Raw genomic sequence first — 21,131 nt, 5'->3', positions numbered from 1 at the left:
GAGGGGCAGAAAGAGGGGGAGACACAGAATCCGAAGCAGGCTCAGGCTCTGAGCTGTCATCACAGAGCCCGTCGCGGGGCTGGAACTCACAAACTGCAAGATCATGACCTGAGCCGAAGTCGGAAGCTTAACCGACTGAGCCACCCAGGTGTCCCTGAATCCCAATTTTTAAAATTTAGTATGTATTTTCATTAGTTATGTGTGACCCAATGTAAGTAAGTAAAAATTTTTACAAGATTTGTTCAGAAAAGTAGAATTTACCCTGCCATTTTCTCCTCTTCAGAGCAGCTACTGTAAACTATTTTATTTTATTCTTGGTTTTCCAGTTTTAGACATTATCTAATGACTATCCATAATCAGAGGTGAGGATTTAACTTGCTTTTATCTTGTATTCTAACTCCTCTCCCTTCACGTATTATCTATCTTCCCCATGTAGTTATATCATAATCTTGACTATTCAATATTTATAGTTGTATTATTAAGACTGCATGAATGCTGTTCATAATTAAACCATTGTAGTATGCTATGATTTTTTTTTTCCTTTCCTGTACAGCACCACCCCTAACCATTGTTTTGCTTCCTCCATTGCTTACTTTTTGATGTGTTCATTACTAATTCAACCCCAGACTTTTCTCATTTATGTAAAACTCTTATTAAGATTTAAAAACAGTTGGTAATCTGTTCATTTCATTCTACTGAGGAGCTTTTTACCAAAGTCTGCTAGACAACACTAATCTGGACTGGTTGCTGTGCAAGTGTCATCTTGGTATCTCACTTTACCATCCTAGACATTTGTTTCTTCTCTCTCTCACTTGGAATCCCCCGTTTCCTAGATTCCATGTCTTCCTCTTCCTTGGAGAAATCCTTAAATAGCTTCTTGAGAAAGGATGTATGGAAGGTAAATTGTTTTGGACATTGCTTGTCTGAAAATATCTTTTACCTCCACACTTAGCATGCAATAACATTCCAGTTTGGTAATAACTTTCCTTTATGTTTGAAGACTTAACTTCTTTATTGTAGATTTTATTGTAGATATTGAAGACTAAATTTTCATTGTGTGGAAAAAATTTTTATTTTTTTTCTGGAAGGTTATAGGACCTTTCCCTTTTCTCCAGTGTTCCATTATTTCACCACAATATGTCTTGTGCCAGCACTTAATGAGCTCTTTGCAAACTCATATTTTTTTGGTTCTGAGAAAATCAATCTTGACAACTTTTCATGATTTATTCTCTAATTTCTGTATTTCTCTGTTCTCTAATTTCTGTTAGACCTTCTGAATTAATCCTCTAATACTTTTTTCTTCAGTTCTGTATTTCTTTGACTTTTGCTCTTCTTTTTATAAGATTTCTTCAGTTTTGTCTTTATATCTACTATTTCAGTGAATCTTCCTTTTATTGTAACATCTTCCTTTTTTCATAAGTGCAATATATGATCTTTTAATGAGAATATTAAAGATGTTTCTTTAAAATTTTTTTTTAGTGTATATATTTGAGAGAGAGAGACAGAGCATGAGTGGGGGAGGGGCAGGGAGGGAGAGGGAGACACAGAATTTGAAGCAGGCCCCAGGCTCTGAGCTGTCAGCACAGAACCTGATGTGGGGCTTGAACCCAAGAGCTGTAAGATCGTGACCTAAGCCGAAGTCTGACGCTTAACAGACTGAGCCACCCAGGCGCCCCGTTTCTTTTGTTTTTCTTAAGTTTATTTGGGAGGGGGCAAAAGGGGAGGGAGAAGGAGAGAATGCTAAGTAGGCTCCTGTATCTGCCTGACAGAAAACAATATTTTTTGTTTTTGTTACATTCTCAGTCTCTTGGGCCAAGGTTTATTCTTAAATTGCCAACTGTTACTTTAGTGGGGGCTAAACTAAATACCTCTGTTGGACCTCCTGTCTTTTAACTGGAAGACTGAGTTCTGTTGTTGTTGTTGATTGTTCACTTTTTATAAAACATTATAACATAAACATTTTATTATAAACTACACAAACACGATATTGAGAGGCAATATAATGCAGTGGTAAAGATTGCAAGCCTGGAACTGGATTATTTGGTTCATATCTAGAAGGTTCCATACCTTATGTGTAACCTTGGACAAGTTACTTAATCTCTTTATGCCTCAGTTTTTTCATTTCTGAAATGGGAATACTAATAGCAAATATTTCAGAAAGTGTCCTGGAGAACTGAATGTGGTTTTAAGAGACTGTCTTGTATATCATAAGTGCTCAACAAATATTAGCTATTATTTTCATTTTATTTTATTAAAAAAAAATTTTTTAATGTTTATTTATTTTTGAGACACCCCCCCCCCACACACACACACAGTGTGAGTGGGGGAGGGGCAGAGAGAGAAGGAGACAGAATCCAAAGTAGACTCCAGGCTCTGAGCTGTCAGGACGTGTGGCTCGAACCCACAGAGCCATGAGACCACGACCCATGCCAACGTCGGACACCCAACTGACTGAGCCACCCAGGCACCCCCTATTATTTTCATTTTAAGTGGCTGCATATATTTCACCAGGTAGTGATACCTTAAATTGATTATGATTTCTTATTCCTGGACATTTAGGTTGTTTGTTTTTATTCTGTCTTGTTTTTATTAACAAGTAGTAGTAAATATGTTAATGTGAAAATTTTTTTGCATTTAGGAGTTTTTTCTTTTGAATAGATTTTCAGAAGTGAAGTATATATCTGTATAGTTTATGACTCTTGAGACATTCTAAATTGTTTTTCAAAGGATTGTTTCCGTTTATATTTCTACCAGAATTGATTGAATGCCTGTTTCACCATTCCTTTACTAGTACTAAATAGTTTTTTTTAAACGTGTGCTAATTTGATAGGTAAATACGTTATTTTAATATACTTTTTTTTTTTTTTAGATTACTAGCATGTAAAGAAAAAAAAGCAATCAGTTTTATCGTGTATTTTAGCCCATTTAGAGATGTGTGGTAAGCTATCATGGAAAGCTGTTTCTATTGACCCACATACATTCTTCCTTTTTTCTGCTAACAATACCTGATATTTCCCTATATAATCCTCACTTTCTCAGGCATATGATGTTTGTGAGATAAACCTGGATTGACTTCACCTCCAGCTCCAGAGATGGAGCTTGTTGAACTGTGCTTCCATCAATCCCCAGCTCAGTAATTGGTTCAGGGGTGGAAAGGTAACCCATGCAGCCCCAAATTGGTAACCTCCGGACTTTTATCAGGACACAGATTCTTTTTTTCTTGGGGGAAGAAGGAACAAGGAAGTATGTAGCTTTGGTAGCTGCTTACAACCGTTTGGGCATTATGAAGTGATAGCCTATTGAGAATGTAGCCAATATCAAGTTAACAGGCAAAAATTAACAAGGTAATAACAATCTCAGTGCTGGTTACATTGCTTGCCTGCAGCCAAACCTAATTCTAGACCATTACATCAGAAAAGCCAGTAAATTTCCTTTTCTTTTTACATTTCTTTTTTACATTTATTTATTTTTGAGAGACAGAGTGAGACAGTGCGTGAATGGGGGAGGAGCAGACAGAGAAGGAGACCCAGAATCTGAAACAGGCTCCTGGCTCTGAGCTGTCAGCACAGAGCCTGACACGGGGCTCGAACCCACGAACCACGAGATCATGACCTGAGTTTAAGTCAGGATGCTCAACTGGCTGAGCCACCCAGGCACCCCTCCTTTTCTTTTTACAGCCAATTTGAGTAGTGTTTTCTGTAACTGCAACTGAAGTTATTTTACTCCCTGAGTTAGCAGAAATGGTTGGAAGTGTGCTTCCTACTTTTTTCAGCCCACATCATGGAGTAATTGGAAAATGATAGCACAGTATTTGTACAGTGTAGAGGAGCATGTGGACAAAATTAATCCTGGTTGTGGGTGTTTGGCTTTCCCATGCTGTGCCCAGCCTTCTGCACAACTGAGAAGAGTAATAATTACTCTCAAACCAGTAATTTATTCATAGGACACTGTCCTAGTGCACTAGTTGGAAATCTCTGGGTTAGAACAGAATATTTATAAACTTAGGACCCTGGGATTGATTCCCATATGCTTTCCTTATTTTGCTTCTTCTACAACACTTCTGACTCTGATCATAAATTTTAAGTGTACCGCCGAATGGGGAAACAGTTAAATCTTTTTAGTTGTATGCCCTGATTCAGATTTTGGGAATATTTGCATATTTTGGGTAGTTAGCATTAATTTTTTCTGATTTTTAATGTAAAAGATTAGACTAGTCACCACATTTCTCCTTTTCATTGTTGAGGCCTGATTATGGCACTCAACATTTTATATAGTCCTTTAAATCATCATTTGATAACTTAAAACAAGGAAGCAAAAAAAAAAATATTTTTCTAGATAGGACCTAAATTTCCTATCTACTTAGAAAATATTCAGTGACCAAGTAATTATGGCTTGCTTAGGTTAATTTATATCAGTGGTTCTCACACGTAGTGGACTTATTAAAGCAGGATTATTGGGTCCCGTCCTCAGTTCTTGATTCAATAGACCTGAGGCCCTGGAATTTGCATTTCTGAAAGTCCTCAGGTGTTGCTGATATGGTTGATCCAGGGACCACACGTTGAGAACCAGTGATTTATTTCATTACTCTTGTTGTTTAACACTAGTGATTATTAAACAGGTAATATAACTTTCTGCTTTTAACATAGAGATACTATTCCCAAATTTATAGATATTTGGCTAATGATTTTGAGCATTGAGTATTTAAGATAAATAATGTTATGTTTAGCAATGAACTGAGTAACTAAAGTGTATTTCCAATAAATGAATAACATTTTGACATGGACTCCCCATGTAAAATAGGAGTATTCTGATGGAAATAATTTAGCCTTCTCTAGTAATAAAAATCACAAATAAAAATGTAGCAAGCCTCTTTTTTTAAGTTAAAAAATATTTTTTAAGTTCATTTACTTATTTTGAGAGAGAGCATGAGTGCAAGTGGATGAGGGGCAGAGAGAGAGGGAGAGAGAGAATCACAGGCAGGCTCCTCACTACTAGTGCAGAGCCTGATGTGGGGCTTGAACTTTTGAACCACTAGATCATGATGTGAGCTGAAGTTGGATTCTTAACTAGAGTGAGCCACACAGGCACTCCAGAGTGTAGCAAGCTTCTTGAAATCAGTACCTTAAATCTCTTGAGATGTGTTAGGATGTAAATAATAGATAAGATGTATTTAAAGAAGTACAGCTTTTTGGTAAAATGTTTATAGTATTTAAAACATATTATGTATAATATTTTTAAAAGTTGCAGTAGTGTAGAAATTGAAATCAGATAGTTATAGATTTTTCCTATATTCACATTTATTAATTTAACTGATTGGGGTTGTTAACTCATATAAAAATATGTTTCAAGCTTTCAACAGTGATGATCTCTTAAAATATGAGCTTATCTTTTTGGGATAAACTTGAAATTTATCATCAGATTAGGAAACTGCATCTCAGAAAAATTAGTCTTTTTCCTCCAACGTTTCATAGTTGTCAGAGCGGTCAAGTTTTTACTTAAGTCTAGTCCTGAATACCTCAGAGAAGCAATTTAAGGATCAAGTGGAAAATACGGGTGAAATTGCTTTGTAATATGTAAGAAATTGTATAAAAATGAGCTCTTCTGATTGCCATTTAATTCACTGAGTTCTTACTTTGTGCCTAGAATTGTACTAAATGCTACAGAATAGTAAATGAAAGAAGTGTGGAATAGTTCTTGCACTTAAAAAACATCCCATTTGAAGAGGCAGATTGGACACAGATAGAACAACTGGGGAATTCTTATTAAACTTTGTGGTGTTGAATTTAAGCACACAACAGGAACTTAGAGAATGGAGGGGTCAGAATGGTTCAGAGTGGTCAGGGAAGGATTCTTGGAGAAAAGGGGTTTTGAATTGGGCATAAAACATGGACACAATTGGGGTTCCTGGGTGGCTCAGTCAGTTAGGCATTGACTTTGGCTCAGGTCATGATCTTGTGGTTCATGGGTTCCAGCCCCATGTTGGGCTCTGTGGTGATAGCTCAGAGCCTGGAGCCTGCTTCAGATTCTGTGTCTCCCTCTCTCTCTGCCCCTTCCTGGCTTGTGCTCTGTCTCTCTCCCTCAAAAATAAATAAACATTAAAAAAAAATTTTTTTAAAAACATGGATAGAATTTAGATAAGGGGGGAGTTGAAAATTTATTCTAGGTTTAGAGGTGGGAATGAGCATGGATTAGGTAGGAGACAATAAGAAAATTATAGTAGAGAACATCTTGGTCCTCTGTTGGGACCTCTACTGTGTGCAGAAGATGAAAGTTGAACAGGAGAATGAAACGAGAAAGTGGAGAACTCTTAAAAATCAGGCAGATGCATTTAGACTTAGTTTGTAGACAAGAGGAGCCCTCTTGAATTTGGAGATTAATGAAATTTAAGTGCTATTTTGAAAAACAATTTTGGAAAATTTTATATATTGAAAAAATAAAATAAAAAATTAAAAAATTAAAAAAAATAAAAAGTAATATTGATCGGGAAAAAAAAGAAAAATAATTTTGGAGAAAATACGCAGGTTAGATTGAAGTGGGGGAGAAGATTAAATAAAAGGATAACAGCAAAAAGTGATTATAACTCATGTGTGAGGTAATGAGGGTCTGACTAGATTGATAGCAGTAGGAGTAGTGATGCAGAATGAATCTAAGGGCCAATTAGAAGGAAGAACAAGCAGGTCCATTTAGAGATTAGATTTAGGGAAGGAAGGGGAGTGAAAGAGTGAGAGAGAAAGAGATCAAAGATTTTGTGAATGTTTATCATGGAGATTTATTTATTTTAATTTTAATCTTTTTAATGTTTATTTTTGAGAGAGAGCAAGCAGGGGAAGAGCAGAGAGAGAGGGAGACACAGAATCTCTGAGCTGTCTGTACAGAGCCCGATGTGGGGCTTGAACTTATGTACTGTGAGATCATGACCTGAGCCAAATTCAGACACTTAACCAACTGAGCCACCCAGGCACCCCTATCATGGAGATTTCAATAAAATATGTGGTACTACTGACAGAATTGGAGTTTAAAATATTTGAGGGAGAAAAAGTACAAATTTTGATTTGTTAAATCAGAGGTTAAAAAAATGAGTGCTTTTGAGATGACTGAAGATGTGTTGGAAATTGTTCACATGGTAGTCACCACATAGAACTTTGTAGCTGGAAGTAAATTTAGAGATAAAGCAAGAAAGTAGATCCAGAAAGGTCAAGCAGTTTGTCCACAATCACATGACTACCTGTGAATAGATATGTTAATATCAACTGATTATCAGTCTGTTGCTCTTTGAATGATTATGTGCTTATAGCAAGTCACTAAATACCTTCAAGAACTAGGGAAATGAGTTAAGTTCATTCAGTATTCAATAAATATTTATGTAATCTCTGATATTACTTTATTATCAGGCCCTGTCCTAGGTGCTGAAGATATACCCTGGCCAGTACAGATGAGATTCTCACAAAGCTTATTTTTTAAAGGAGAAGATATAATAAAGTTAACAGATAATTAACAGATAATTTTGGTTAATGGTAAGTGATGTGAAGAAAATAAAACAGGATGATATACTGAAGAGTATTGGGATGTCATTATTGAAGAGGTAACATTTGACCTGAGACCTGAAAAACATGAAGGAAATTCTGTGTAAATGTGGGTATAGAACATTCCTTCAAGAAGGAACAGCAAGTACATATGCATTAAAGCTGGAATAAATTTGCTATGTTTTTGACTGATAGAAGATTTGTTTAGTACCATTATGTGCCAGACATAATGGGGGATAAGAATGAATAAAATAGCAATACTGGCTCCCAAAACTGAGTAGCAGATCATCTAGATTTGCACTATCTGATAGACATTTCTATTGGTAAGTTGATAAACAATGGAAACACATAATTATCATCTTACGTTATTTTCCCTCTGTAGTCTTTGCCAGACAATATTTAAGGTCTAGCATAGATACTATCTTTTCTATAACATTCTTTCTAAGTCCTGTCAATAGAATCACTTGCATGGGTGTTTTGTATATGCTTCTGTTTTTGACACTGTTAGTTTCTGTGCCTGTCTTTCCAACCAGGTTGTAAGCTCATATCCCGAGAAACTTGCATAGTGCTCTGCAGTATGCTGGGAACCCAACTATAAAGTTTCTTTAATCATCTACTCTGTGCAATTCATCTTTTTTATTTCTAGGACTAACATTGTTCCATGCGCAGTGGAATTTATATAATTACAAAGGAGGTGGGTTTTGAAATCTTGTTTAAGGCTTCTAAACATGATGGATTAACCACATACATTTGTTTTTCTCACTGTCATTAAAATGCATAAAAAGAGTATTGACTCACGGGGATAAGAGAATGGGAGATGATTCAGCTGTGTCTGTCAGAAAGCAAATAGAAGACTAGTGATTGACTTTAAAGTTTGGAAATATACTGAGCACTTGGAAATACCAAATAGTCTGAAAAACAGGAATAAGGCTTGGGCATAAAAAAGAAGATTTGAAAATCTATATGTGGATTACTTGAACTTCCTTAGGTCTCTTTCCCCACAGAAGATGGGAAATTTAAAATTTTCTGTAAAACACTGGACCATGGCAGTTCTAGTCAGGAGTACACCAGACACAGTGGAGAAAAGGGGTGAGTCAAGGACTTGCAAATAAATATTGAGTAAATCTACCCGCTGAACTGTGGAACTCTTACCTCCTATTTGCCACACTTCTATCAGAATGGATGTGCCAGATAAAATCCAATACCCTCTTCTCTTGCACTCCAAGACAGGAGAATGGAGAGTTTTTCTCTCGAGAAGATGAAAGGCCTGAGAGAAAAGATGTCTACATATTGATGGTGGGCAGGCAGTCCCCTAAGGAAAAGACTGTCTTGCCATTTGATCACCTGGTTGTGAAGGCTATTAGTCAATAAGCCCTCCCCCAGAGCTTCCAGCCAGCTTTCTAGCATATTATTCCATTTTTAAATGTAACAGCTTTATGAAGGTATAGTTCACACACTATACAGTTCATTCACTCAAAATGTATAATTTAATGGTTTTTAGTATATTCAGAGTTGTGCAACCATCACCCCAATTAATTTTAGAATATTTTCATTACCTGAAAAAGAAACCCCAAATTTATTAGCAGTTACTCCCTGTTCCTCTCCAATCTCCCTACCCCACAGCCCCAAGAAACCACTAATCTACTTTCTATGGATTTGCTTATTCTGAACATGTCATATAAATGGAATAATACAGTATGTGACCCATTGTGACTGGCTTCTTTCATTTAGTATAATGTTTTCAAGGTTCATCCATATTGTAGCATGTATCGATACTTCATTCCTTTTTATTGCTGATTGACGTCCATTTTATGGATGTACCACATTTTGTTTATCCATTCATCAGCTAATGGGCATTTTGATTATGTTTTAGCTATTATGAATAATACTTCTATGACCACTCATGTACAGTGTTCTTTTGAGTATCTAGGAGTGGAATTGCTGGATCATATATATGGTAACTCTATGTTTAACCTTTTAAGGAACTGCTAAACTGTTTTCCAAAACGGCTGTACCGTTTTGAATTCCCACCAGGAGTTTATGAAAATTCCAGTTTCTCACATCCTTGCCAACACTTGTTAATATCTGTCTTTTTTATTGTAGTGTCATTCTGTTTTCCCTAATATTTTATCTTGACATATTTCCAACTTTAGAATTCAAATAATGGAAGAATCAACACCTTTCTACCCTTTACCTAAATTCACCAGTTATTAAAAATTTGCTACATATGTTGTATCTCCATCTCTATATACCTCTCTTTTCTGAAGCCGTTGAGAGCAATTTTCAGGCATCCTGATACTTTAGTCTGAAATGCTTAGCATAGATCTCCTTTAAAACAAGAACAGGGACATTCTCTTTCATAGTTATCCAAGAAATCTAATACTGATCTAGGAAGATTATCTACTACACTCAACATTCCAATTTCCCCAGTTGTCTCTCAGATGTTCTTTTTTATAGTTATTCTGTTTTTCACTGTAGGAACCAAAGTTCACACACTGCACTTGGTAGTCTTATTTTTTTTTTTTTTTGTCTCCCTGCGTTTTTTTCTTTTCTGATGCTGACCACACAATACTTTTATTTTTATTAAAAAAATTTGTGTTACTTTTAAATGTGAACAGCCAGGGATCAGCAGACATTTGAGAAAAACATGAAAGAGACGAAAATGAAATAGAAAAAAGGAACTTGTAGAAAAGAGACAATGCAGAATTAAGATGTTAAAACAGGGGTGCTTGGGTGGCTCAGTCAGTTAAGTGTCTGACTTCGGCTCAGGTTATGATCTCGTGATTCATGGGTTTGAGCCCCACATCGGGTTCTGTGCTAACAGCTAGGAGCCTGGAGCCTGCTTTGGATCCTGTATCTCCCTCTGTCTCTGCTCCTCTCCTGCTCATACTCTTTCTCTCTCTCAAAAATAAATAAAATATTAAAATTTTTTAAGTGTTATAGCAAAAAATATTGAATATGTGGTTGCATAGCAAATCACCTCCAAAATTAATTGCTTAAAACAATGATTATTTCTTATAATTTTGTAGCTTTTATGTTTTTTTTTGTTTTGTTTTTTGTTTTTTGGTTTTTTTTGCTGGTCTTGTCTAGGCTTATTCTTGCAGTTGCGTTCAGCTTGTAGATTGTGGAGGACTGGGCCTCTCTGTTTCCGTGTAGGTTTTCGTTTTGTGCTTCTTCCTGGCATGGCAAGGCAAAGCAAGGCAGGTGCAGAGCAGCATTCTGAGAGAGCAAAGATTTCAAGGTCTGTTGGTTAAAGTGAATCCTAAGGCAATCCCTTGTGGGGAAATAGATTCCACCTCTGGAAGGAAGAAGTGACCGTATCACATTTCAAATGGGCATGATGGGAAGAATTTGTGTCCATTAAGCAGTTTAGCACAGTTTACCTGTTTTATATTTTTCACACAAGCAAAATATGCTCACCCCCTCCAGAGACCTGCAAAAATCTCACTCCAAAAGAGTATCAGGCTCAGTGTCCAGAATCATTTTATCTTTACCAGGTATAAGTGTGGTTTGAGGCTCCTGGGCTGCAACTTCTCAGATACAGCTCCTCTTGATTCAGAGACCTGCCGATTAAAAAACAAATCATCTACCTCCCAATCCAATATACGGTGATGAGACAGGGATAGGATAACCATGATAGACTTTCATTTAAAAAGAGGAGAAAGAGCATTTAGTAGTCATTAGTACATAGCAATTCTGAAATGCATGTAGGCATGTTATGTTATGATGGGCATGGAATGTTCCCTGATTAGGTCTCTATGATATTGTGGTTTATAATAAGAATGTATTTATGGGCATCTGGGTGCTTAGCTGGTTGAGCATTCGACTTTGGCTCAGGTCATGATCTTGCGGTTCATGGGTTCAAGCCCTGCATCAGGCTCTGTGCTGACAGCTCAGAGCCTGGAGCCTGCTTCAGATTCTGTGTGTCTCTCTCTGCCCCTCCCCCGCTTGCACTCTCTCTCTCTGTCTCTCAAAAATAGATAAATGTTAAAAAAAAAATTTTTTTTTTTAAAAACTTGATGTTCATCTCATTTTTGGCACAGAACTCCTAAAACCTTTGGAATTTTCTAAGCAATAAGAACAATGGGAACATCTTTTGTTGGTATTTGGTCTTTTGTCTTCTGTTTCTGAAAATAGCTCTAGAGCCATAGGCAAAAGAAATGTCTTGTTATTCATAACAAGCCCTTCCAACCACAACTGAGTTTATGTTAATGAAGTGAATTTTGGAAAGCTCCTAAGAATGGGGGCTGGTTGCCAGGGGAGCCAACCATGATATTAGACAGTTGGAACTTTCAGGTTCCCCCTCTTATCAGACCTCTAGGAAAGGAGAGGGACTGGAGCTTGACTTGGTCACTAATGGCCAATGATGTAATCAGTATGTCTATGTAATGAAGCCTCAAAAAAAAAAAAAAATCCCTGAACTGCAGGGATTTGGAGAACTTCTGGGTTGGTGAACAAGAATGCATGTCTGTGCCAAGAGGATGGTGCACTCCAGTCTCTATAAGAACAGAAGTTCCTGTGCTTAGAACTCTTCTAGGTTTCTCCTTATGTATCTCTTCATCTGGCTGTTCATTTGTAACTTTTAATATCCTTTGTAATAAACTGGTAATCTAGTAAGTAAGCCGTTTTTCTGGGTTCTGTGAGCTGCTCTAGCAAATTAATCAAACCTGAGGAGGGGGTCATGGAAACCTCCAATTTGTAGCCAGTCATTTAGAGGTACAGGTGGCAATCTGGACTTGCATTTGGCATTTGAATCATGATGGGGGCAAGTCTTGTAGAACTGAACCCTTAACCTCTGGGATCTGATCCGATATTATCTCCAGGTAGATAGTGTCAGAATTAAGTTGAAATGTAGGTCACCCAGCTGGTGTCACAGAAAAGCTTGGTGTGGGTTCCCCCTCACCCTCCATGTATTTGATGACTAGAAGTATCAGAAGTGAAGTATTGTGTGTAGTGTAGAGGAAGGCAGTAGAGTTGTTCTTCATGGAGACAGTAGAACATTTGCCATTCTGCTCCCTCCAGGTGTTCTGCTAGTCCATTGTTTTCTTCTTGGCTCTACCTCTGGATTCTTAGCTCAGCTCTTATAAAGGTTCTTTATTTTCCTTAAGAAATGGTCTCTGATGGGGCGCCTGGGTGGCAGAGTTGGTTGAGCATCTGACTCTTGATTTCAGCTTGGGTTGTGATCTCGGTTCGTGAGTTTGAGCCCCGCATCTGGCTCTGCACTGACAGCACAGAGCTTGCTTCAGATTCTCTTTCTCTCTGCCTCTCTGCCCCTCCCCTGCTCATGCTCTGTCTCTCTCTCTCTCAAAAATAAACATTAAAAAAATTAAATAAGTAAATAAATGTAAACAAGCAAACGAAATAAGGAATGATCTGCAACTGAGTAGTTGCTTCAGTCTTGTTTCCTACAAGTGGAACTTTGGTGGCCTAGAATCCTCTTCATTTTGAATTGTCTCAGTCCTTTTTAGTCTAAGCTGGCAGTGCTTCTGCCAGTACCATTAGAACAAACAAGAATGAACAAAACAAAAAAAGCAGAAGCAAAGATATTGCAAGGAACAAACAAATTTGTTTGCGACAAACAAATTGCTAGAGGAGAGGAACATGGAGGAATGGGCAGAATGGGTAAAGGGGAATGAGAGCTACAGGCTTCCAGTTATGGAATGAGTAAGTCATGGGGATGAAAGCCATGGTATTGGGAATAGAGTCAGTGGTATTGTAATAGCATTGTATGGTGACAGATGGTAAGTACACTTGTGGTGAATGTAGCATAACATGCAGAACTATTAAATCACTGTTTGGCATCGTTCCATTTCCAATATTGATTTCTGTTAGTTACCTTACCTATTGCCGAATAACAAACCAACCCAAACTTGGTGACTTAAAACAACAATAATTGATTATTCCTCATAATTTTGTGGATTGACTAGGGGTGTTTATCTACTTGTTTCTTTTTTTTTTTTTTTTTTTTTTAACATTTTTTATTTTATTTTTGGGACAGAGAGAGACAGAGCATGAACGGGGGAGGGGCAGAGAGAGAGGGAGACACAGAATCGGAAACAGGCTCCAGGCTCCGAGCCATCAGCCCAGAGCCCGACGCGGGGCTCGAACTCACGGACCGCGAGATCGTGACCTGGCTGAAGTCGGACGCTTAACCGACTGCGCCACCCAGGCGCCCCTCTACTTGTTTCATATAGGCTCTTTGATACACGTTTATCCAGTTGGTGGGTTTGCATGGGGCTGAGCTCAGCTATTCTGGAAAAGCTGGAATTTCCTTTTTTTTTCACTACCAAGTCCATCTTATTAACATATCTTGAAATTAATATTGAGTTATATTTTTATAATGTTAAATGCTAAGATTTATTATTTCCTTATTTTTGTGGGTAATTTAATATATTACACTATATATTATTTATGGGTAAGTTAATTAGCAATGTTTATATTCCTTACCAGTGTACCCATTAATCAACAGTGAAATCAATCATTTATATTATCGTAATTCTCTAATAAAAAATATTCAGAAGAAAATCTTGTTTTTTTTTACTTTTTTATTTATTTTTTTAAATTTTTTTAAACGTTTTTATTCATTTTTGAGACAGAGAGAGACAGAGCATGAATGGGGGAGGGTCAGAGAGAGGGAGACACAGAATCTGAAACAGGCTCCGGGCTCTGAGCTGTCAGCACAGGGGCCCGATGCGGGGCTCGAACTCACGGACCGCGAGATCGTGACCTGAGCCGAAGTCGGCGCTCAACTGAATGAGCCACCCAGGTGCCCCTACTTTTTTATTTTTTAAAGTTTACGTCCGAATTAGTTAGTATATAGTGAAGCAATGATTTCAGTACATTCCTTAATGCCCCTTACCCATTTAGCCCATCCCCCCTCCCACAACCCCTCCAGTAACCCTCTGTTTGTTCTCCATATTTAAGAGTCTTATATTTAAGAGTCCCCTCCCTGTTTTTGTATTATTTTTGCTTTCCTTCCCTTATGTTCATCTGTTTTGTATCTTAAAGTCCTCATATGAATGAAGTCATATATTTGTCTTTCTCTGACTAATTTTACTTAGCATAATCTCCTCTAGTTCCATCCACATAGTTGCAAATGGCAAGATTTCATTCGTTTTGATTGCCGAGTAATACTCCATTGTATATATATATATATACCACATTTTCTTTATCCATTCATCCATCGATGGATGTTTGGGCTCCTTCCATACTTTGGCTATTGTTGATAGTGCTGCTATAAACATGGGAGTGCATGTGTCCCTTCGAAACAGCACACCTGTATCCCTTGGATAAATGCCTAGTAGTGCAATTGCTGGGTCATAGGGTAGTTCTATTTTTAGTTTTTTGAGGAACCTCCATACTGTTTTCCAGAGTGGCTGCACCAGCTTGCATTCCCAAGTCTTAGCAACTTTCAAATAGATAATACAGTATTATTAACCATAGTCACCATGCTGTATATTACATCTCTGTGATGTATTTATTTTATAACTGGAAGTTTATACCTTTTGTCCTCCTTCACCCATTTCACCTACCCTGCTGCAGTGAACATGGGATGCATACATCTTTTTGAGTTAGTGTTTTCATTTTCTTTGGATAAATACTCAAGTGAAATTGTTGGATCATTTCGTAGTTCTATTTTTAGTTTTTGAGGTCCCTCCATACTGTTTTCCATAGTGGCTGCACCAGTTTACATTCCTACTGATAGTGCCCAAAAGTTCCCTTTTCTTCACATCCTCATCAACACTTGTTATTTCTTGTTTTTTTGATTTTAGCTATTCTAACAAATGCGGGGTGATAATCTCATTTTGGTTTTGATACCCATTTCTCTGATGATTGGTGATATTGAGCATCTTTTCATGTACTTGTTGGCCATGTGTGTGTCTTCTTTGGAATAATGTCTATTCAGATCCTTTGCCCATTTTTTAAAAATTGGATTGTTTCTGGGGTGCCTGAGTGGCTCAGTCGGTTAAGTGTCTGACTTCAGCTCAGGTCATGATCTCACAGTTCATGAGTTCGAGCCCTGCGTCAGGCTTTGTGCTGAAAGCTCAGAGTGTGGAGCCTGCTTTGGATTCTGTGTCTCCCTCTCTCTCTGCCCCTCCCCTGCTCATGCTCTGTCTCTCTCTCTCTGTGTCTCAGAAATAAACATTAAGGGGCGCCTGGGTGGCTCAGTCGGTTGAGCGTCCGACTTCGGCTCAGGTCATGATCTCGCAGTCCGTGAGATAGAGCTCCACGTCGGGCTCTGTGCTGACTGTTCAGAGCCTGGAGCCTGTTTCAGATACTGTGTCTTCCTCTCTCTCTGACCCTCCCCCGTTCATGCTCTGTCTCTCTCTCTCTCAAAAATTAATAAATGTTAAAAAAAAATTTTTTAAAACATTAAAAAATTTTTTAAATTATATTGTTTTTTTTCTAGTGAGTTGTATGAGTTTTTAAATATATTTTAGATAGTAACCCCTATCAGATATTACTTGCAAATCTTTTCTCCCATTTGATAAATTGCCTTTTCATTTTGTTGACGTTTCCTTTGCTGTGCAGAACCTTTTTAGTTTGATACATTCCCATTTGTTTTTATTTGCTTTTGGTGTCACATCCAAAAATCATTATTGCCAAGACTCACATCAAGGAACTTACCACCTGTTTTCTTTAAGGAGTTTTATCATTTCAGATCTTATGTTCAAGTCTTTAATCTATTTTAATTTTTGTGTATGGTGTAAGATAGTGGTCCAGTTTCATTCTTTTGCATGTGGCTGTCCAGGTTTTCCAGCACCATTTAATAAAGAGACTGTTGTTATTGTATTTTCTTGGTTCCTTTGTCATAAATTGACCGTATCTGAGTGGATTCTCTATTCTGTTCCATTGACCTATATGTCTGTTTAAAAAAAAAAAAAAAGAGGGAGGCAAACTAAGAAACTGACTCAACTTTAGAGAGCTGTATGTCTGTTTTTATGCCAATACCATACTGTTTTATTATAGCTTTTAAAAAAATGTTCATTTGACACAGAGTATGAGCAGAGAGGGAGAGAGCAAGAGAATACCAAGCAAGCTCTGTGCTGTCAGCTCAGAGCCTGATTTGGGGCTCAGTCCCATGAACTGTGAGATCATGACCTGACCCAAAATCAAGAGTTGTACACTTAACCAACTGAGCCACCCAGGCACCCCAGTTATTATAACTTTGTGGTGTAGTTTGAAATCAAGAAGTGTGCTACCTCTAGCTTTGTTCTTCTTTTTCTGGATTTCTCTGGCTATTTGGGATCTCTGTGGTTCCACAGATTTTAGGGTTGGTTGTTCTATCTGTGAAAAATGCTACTGAAGTTTTGATAGGGGTTGCGTTAAATTTGTAGATCGTTTTGGGTAGCATGGAAATTTTAATAATTCTTTCAATCCATGAGCATGGAATATCTTTGCTTTTATTTGTGTGTTCTTCAGTTACTTTCATCAGTGTCATATAATTTTCAGTGTACAGATACACAGTGTACAGGTTTGCCTCCTTGGTTAAATTTATTCCTAAGTGTTTTATTCTTTTTGATGAAACGTAAATGAGATTTTTAAAATTTCTCTTTCTCTCTCTCTCTCTTTTTATTTATTTATTTATTTATTTATTTATTGTTTGCTTAATTATTTTTGAGAGAGAGAGAGAGCAAGCCAGCCGGGAGGGGCAGAGAGAGAGGGAGACACAGAATCTGAAACAGGCTCAAGGCTCTGAGCTGTTAGAATAGAGCTTGACACCCGGCTCAAACTCATGAACTGTGAGATCATGACCTGAGTCGAAGTCGGACGCTTAACTGACTGAGCCACCCAGGTGCCCCCTAATTTCTCTTTCTAGTAGATGGTTATAGCATATAGAAATGCAACGGATTTTTGTACGTTGATTTTATATCCTACAAATTTATTGAATTATTAGTTCTAATGATGTTTTGGTCGTGTCTTTAGGGTTTTATATATATGTGTCATCTGCAAATAGTGACAGTTTTACTTCTTCCTTTCCTATCTGGATACCTTTTATTTCTTTTTCTTGCCTAATTGTTCTGGGTAGGACTTCCAATACTATGTTGAATAAAAGGTGAGAGTTGGCAACCTTGTCCTGTTCCTAATCTTAATGGAAAAACTTTCAGCTTTTCACCATTCAGTATTATGTAATTGAAATGCAACCTGTGAAATACAACAGGAACCCAGACCCCTGGATATATGTTCCTGTTGCATTTCATAGGTCTGTTTCCTTCTCCTGCATTATCTTCACACTGTCTTGATTGCTCTAGTGTTATAAATGCTATAGTGTTGCAAATGTTTTTTATTGATTGATTTGATTTTGAAAAAAAAAATGTTTATTTGAGAAAGAGAGCAAGCAAGTACATGCGTGAGTAGGGGAAAGGGGAGAGGGAGAGAGAGAATCCCAAGCAGGCTCTGTGTTGGCAGCACACAGCTTGATGCGGAGCTTGATCTCATGAACCATGAGACCATGACCTGAGCTGAAATCAAAAGCCAGATGCTCAATTGACTGAGCCACCCAGGTGCCCCACAAATGTTATTTTAAATTTTATTTCCAAGCTTTTTTCTTAGTGTATATGAATATAGTTGACTTATTGTATATTGTTTCTGTTTCTTTCTAGTTTGTTAAATCCTCTTATTAATTCTAATACTTAATCCGTAGTTTTATTTATTTTTTAAGTTTATTTATTTATTTTGAGAGAGATGTGAGCAGGGGAGGGGTAGAGAGAGAGGGAGAGGGAGAGAGAGAGAGAGAGAAAGAGAGAGATTGAGAATCCCAAGTAGACCCCACACTGCCAGCACAGAGTCCAATGTGGGGCTCGAACTCATGAACTAGGAGATCATGACCCAAGCTGAAACCCAGAGTTGGGTGCTTAATTGACTGAGCCACCCAGGCACCCCTTAATCTATAGTTTTAAAAAGATATCCTGTATTCTCAATTATTTCATTAATTATAGTTTTATATCTTGCTTTTTGGTCTATGTACTTTTTATTTCTTTTTCTTATTGTGTTACCTTTAATAAAATGTTGAAAATTGCCTTATTCCTGATCGCAGGGTGAATGCTTTCAACTTTTCACTGTGAAGTATGATGTTGCTGAACATTTTTTTATAGATTCTGCTGACCAAATTAAGGAAGCTCTCTTTTGCTTATTGTTTTCTGAGAGCTTTTTATTTTTTTAAGTTTATTTCTTTAAGCAGTCTCTACACCCAGTGTGGGGCTGGAACTCATGACCCTGAAATCAAGAGCCACGTGCTCTACTGACTGAGCCAGCCAGGAACTCCCTGAGAGTTTTCTTTTTTAATATTTTGAGCAGTTGTGTATTTTCACATGCTTTTTCTTTATTATCATGTAATTGTTTTTCTTTTACCATCTTAATGTAGAGAATTATAATGATTGATTTTTAATGTTACACTTTAGATTTCTGCGAGAAACCAAGCATGGTTATGATATATTATTTTTATCTGTTGTCACTTTCAGTATGCTATTATTTTGTGTAGAATTAGGATTTACTTTGTGAACTATATTGGCCTGTAATTTTTCATTCTCATATTTTCTTTGCTTCCTTGTTTTGGTAATATCTATATGCTTTAAGTCCTTTGAGATTTAGTTGTAATCTTTTAAGATTTTTTTCATATATTTTCCTTTTTTCATATTTTTTTCTGTCACTTGACTGTGATATCTGTAGATATGGGTTTTTAAAATACATTTTGGATTCACTACAATTCTTTTTTTTCCTGTATAGCATAATAGAATTTATGTGAATTAAATACACACATAACACTATGCGTGTTAAAAGGATAACTATAGATTTAAGGATGCATATCAAAAGCATTAGGGGTGATCTGTAAAGATTGGGAGTGAACTAGAAAGCAAGCATAAAAAAGAATAAAACAGTATTAAAGGATGGAGACTCGCATGAACCAAAGATGTTGGTGACTCCTTTCTCTTCAGTTTCTCAGTGCATCCCATATGCTGTTTTCTTTTCAGTCAGGATTAAATCAAATGAAGTATTTTTGGATTCACTGAGCTTCTTGATCTGAAACTTGGTGTTTACTTTAGTTCTGGAAAATTCTCAGCTGTTATTTCTTCAGAATATAGTTATGTCTCTTTATTTCTCTCTTCTTCTTTCTGGAACTGTTACACCCTCTGACTTTATATTCTTTTTTAACCTTTTTTTCTGTAGTTTCCATTTTTATATTTTCTTGCTGCATCCTTGATATTGTATTTAATCTTTTTTATAGTACACTAAATCTCTCTTCAGCTATGTACGGTCTTTGCCAAACATATTGAGTTATCAGTTGTCGATTATATACTTTTTCTATCTAGAGATTATACTGGGATATTTTAAAAATCTGCTCTTCTTCGCAAATAGTTTCAACCTTGACTTTATTTCTTTAAACATAGTAACCATAGCTGTTTTAAAGTTCTTTTGTGTGATAATGGAAAAATCTGCAGTATGTGTGTGTGTGTTTCTATTATCAGTGTTTTTCTGCCTGTTCTCATAATGCAGTATTGTGTCCTATGCCTGATTATCTTTATGTGCTGCTCATTGTCCTTGAAAAATAATTTTTAAAGATTTCTTGAGTACCTACAATAAAGTTACATTTCTCTAGAAAGAATTTTTATTTGCTTCTGCTAGATTCTTATGGGCACTACCAGTTTGAAAACATTTGAGATCCTATTCATAAGTTGAGGTTTCTTTCACAGTCCTATGAAACCTTACCTTTGTTAACAGACTTATCTGAAATTAAGTTAATGGCATCTTTCTGGGATGAGACAGTTTTTACTTTCTTCATATCTCCGCCTCCCTTTCTTCTCTTTTATGCTTTATCTACTTGGCACCTGGGCAGCTATCCTATAGAAGGTGGTTATTTTTGCTTCAACCTTAAGTGAGTTTAACTCTTCTGAATTCTGTTTACTATAATAGGTCTCTTATTAGACTTCATACTTTGTCAGACCCTAGGTTTGCACTCCCTGTCTCTCACACCAGAGGTCATCAGTGTTGTTATTTAATTTTACTCAATTTGGCAGATACCCACAGGATGAACATGGCTTTCTCTGTTCAGCTTAGTTCTTGGCCCATGGTCTTTTTAGAATTTAGAATTTGGCTTTATAATTTTTTACTATTTTGCTAGGTCTTTGATACTTTTAGGAAGGTTTAAAAATATTTTATTCAAAATTGTAATTGTTTTTAGCTGGAGGGTTTATCCAACTAATGTAGCCCATCGTTTTCAGGAATGGAAATTTCCCTTTTAGAAAGTTTCTTGCATGCACACCTGTGGTGGTTAATTTTATGTGTCAAGTTGGCTAGGCTATGAAGGGTAAGCCAGTTTTATTTTATTTTATTTTATTTTATTATTTTTAAATGTTTATTTTGAGAGAGAGAGTAGGGGAGGGGCAGACAGAGAGAGAGAGAGAGAGAGAGAGAGAGAGAGAGAATCCCAAGCAGATTTTTCACTGTCAGCTTAGAGCCTGACACAAGGCTTGAACTCATGAACCATGAGAGCATCACCTGAGCTGAAATCAAGAGTCTGATGCTTATCCAACTGAGCCACCCAGGTGCCCTAGGGTAAGTTAATTTTAAAAAAATACAAAAAAATATATTGATCAAATGTATTTGGTC

The sequence above is a fragment of the Neofelis nebulosa genome, chromosome 10 (assembly GCF_028018385.1).
Source record: "Neofelis nebulosa isolate mNeoNeb1 chromosome 10, mNeoNeb1.pri, whole genome shotgun sequence".
NCBI classification, from domain to species: domain Eukaryota; kingdom Metazoa; phylum Chordata; class Mammalia; order Carnivora; family Felidae; genus Neofelis; species Neofelis nebulosa.
Note: the sequence above shows the minus strand (reverse complement) of the source record.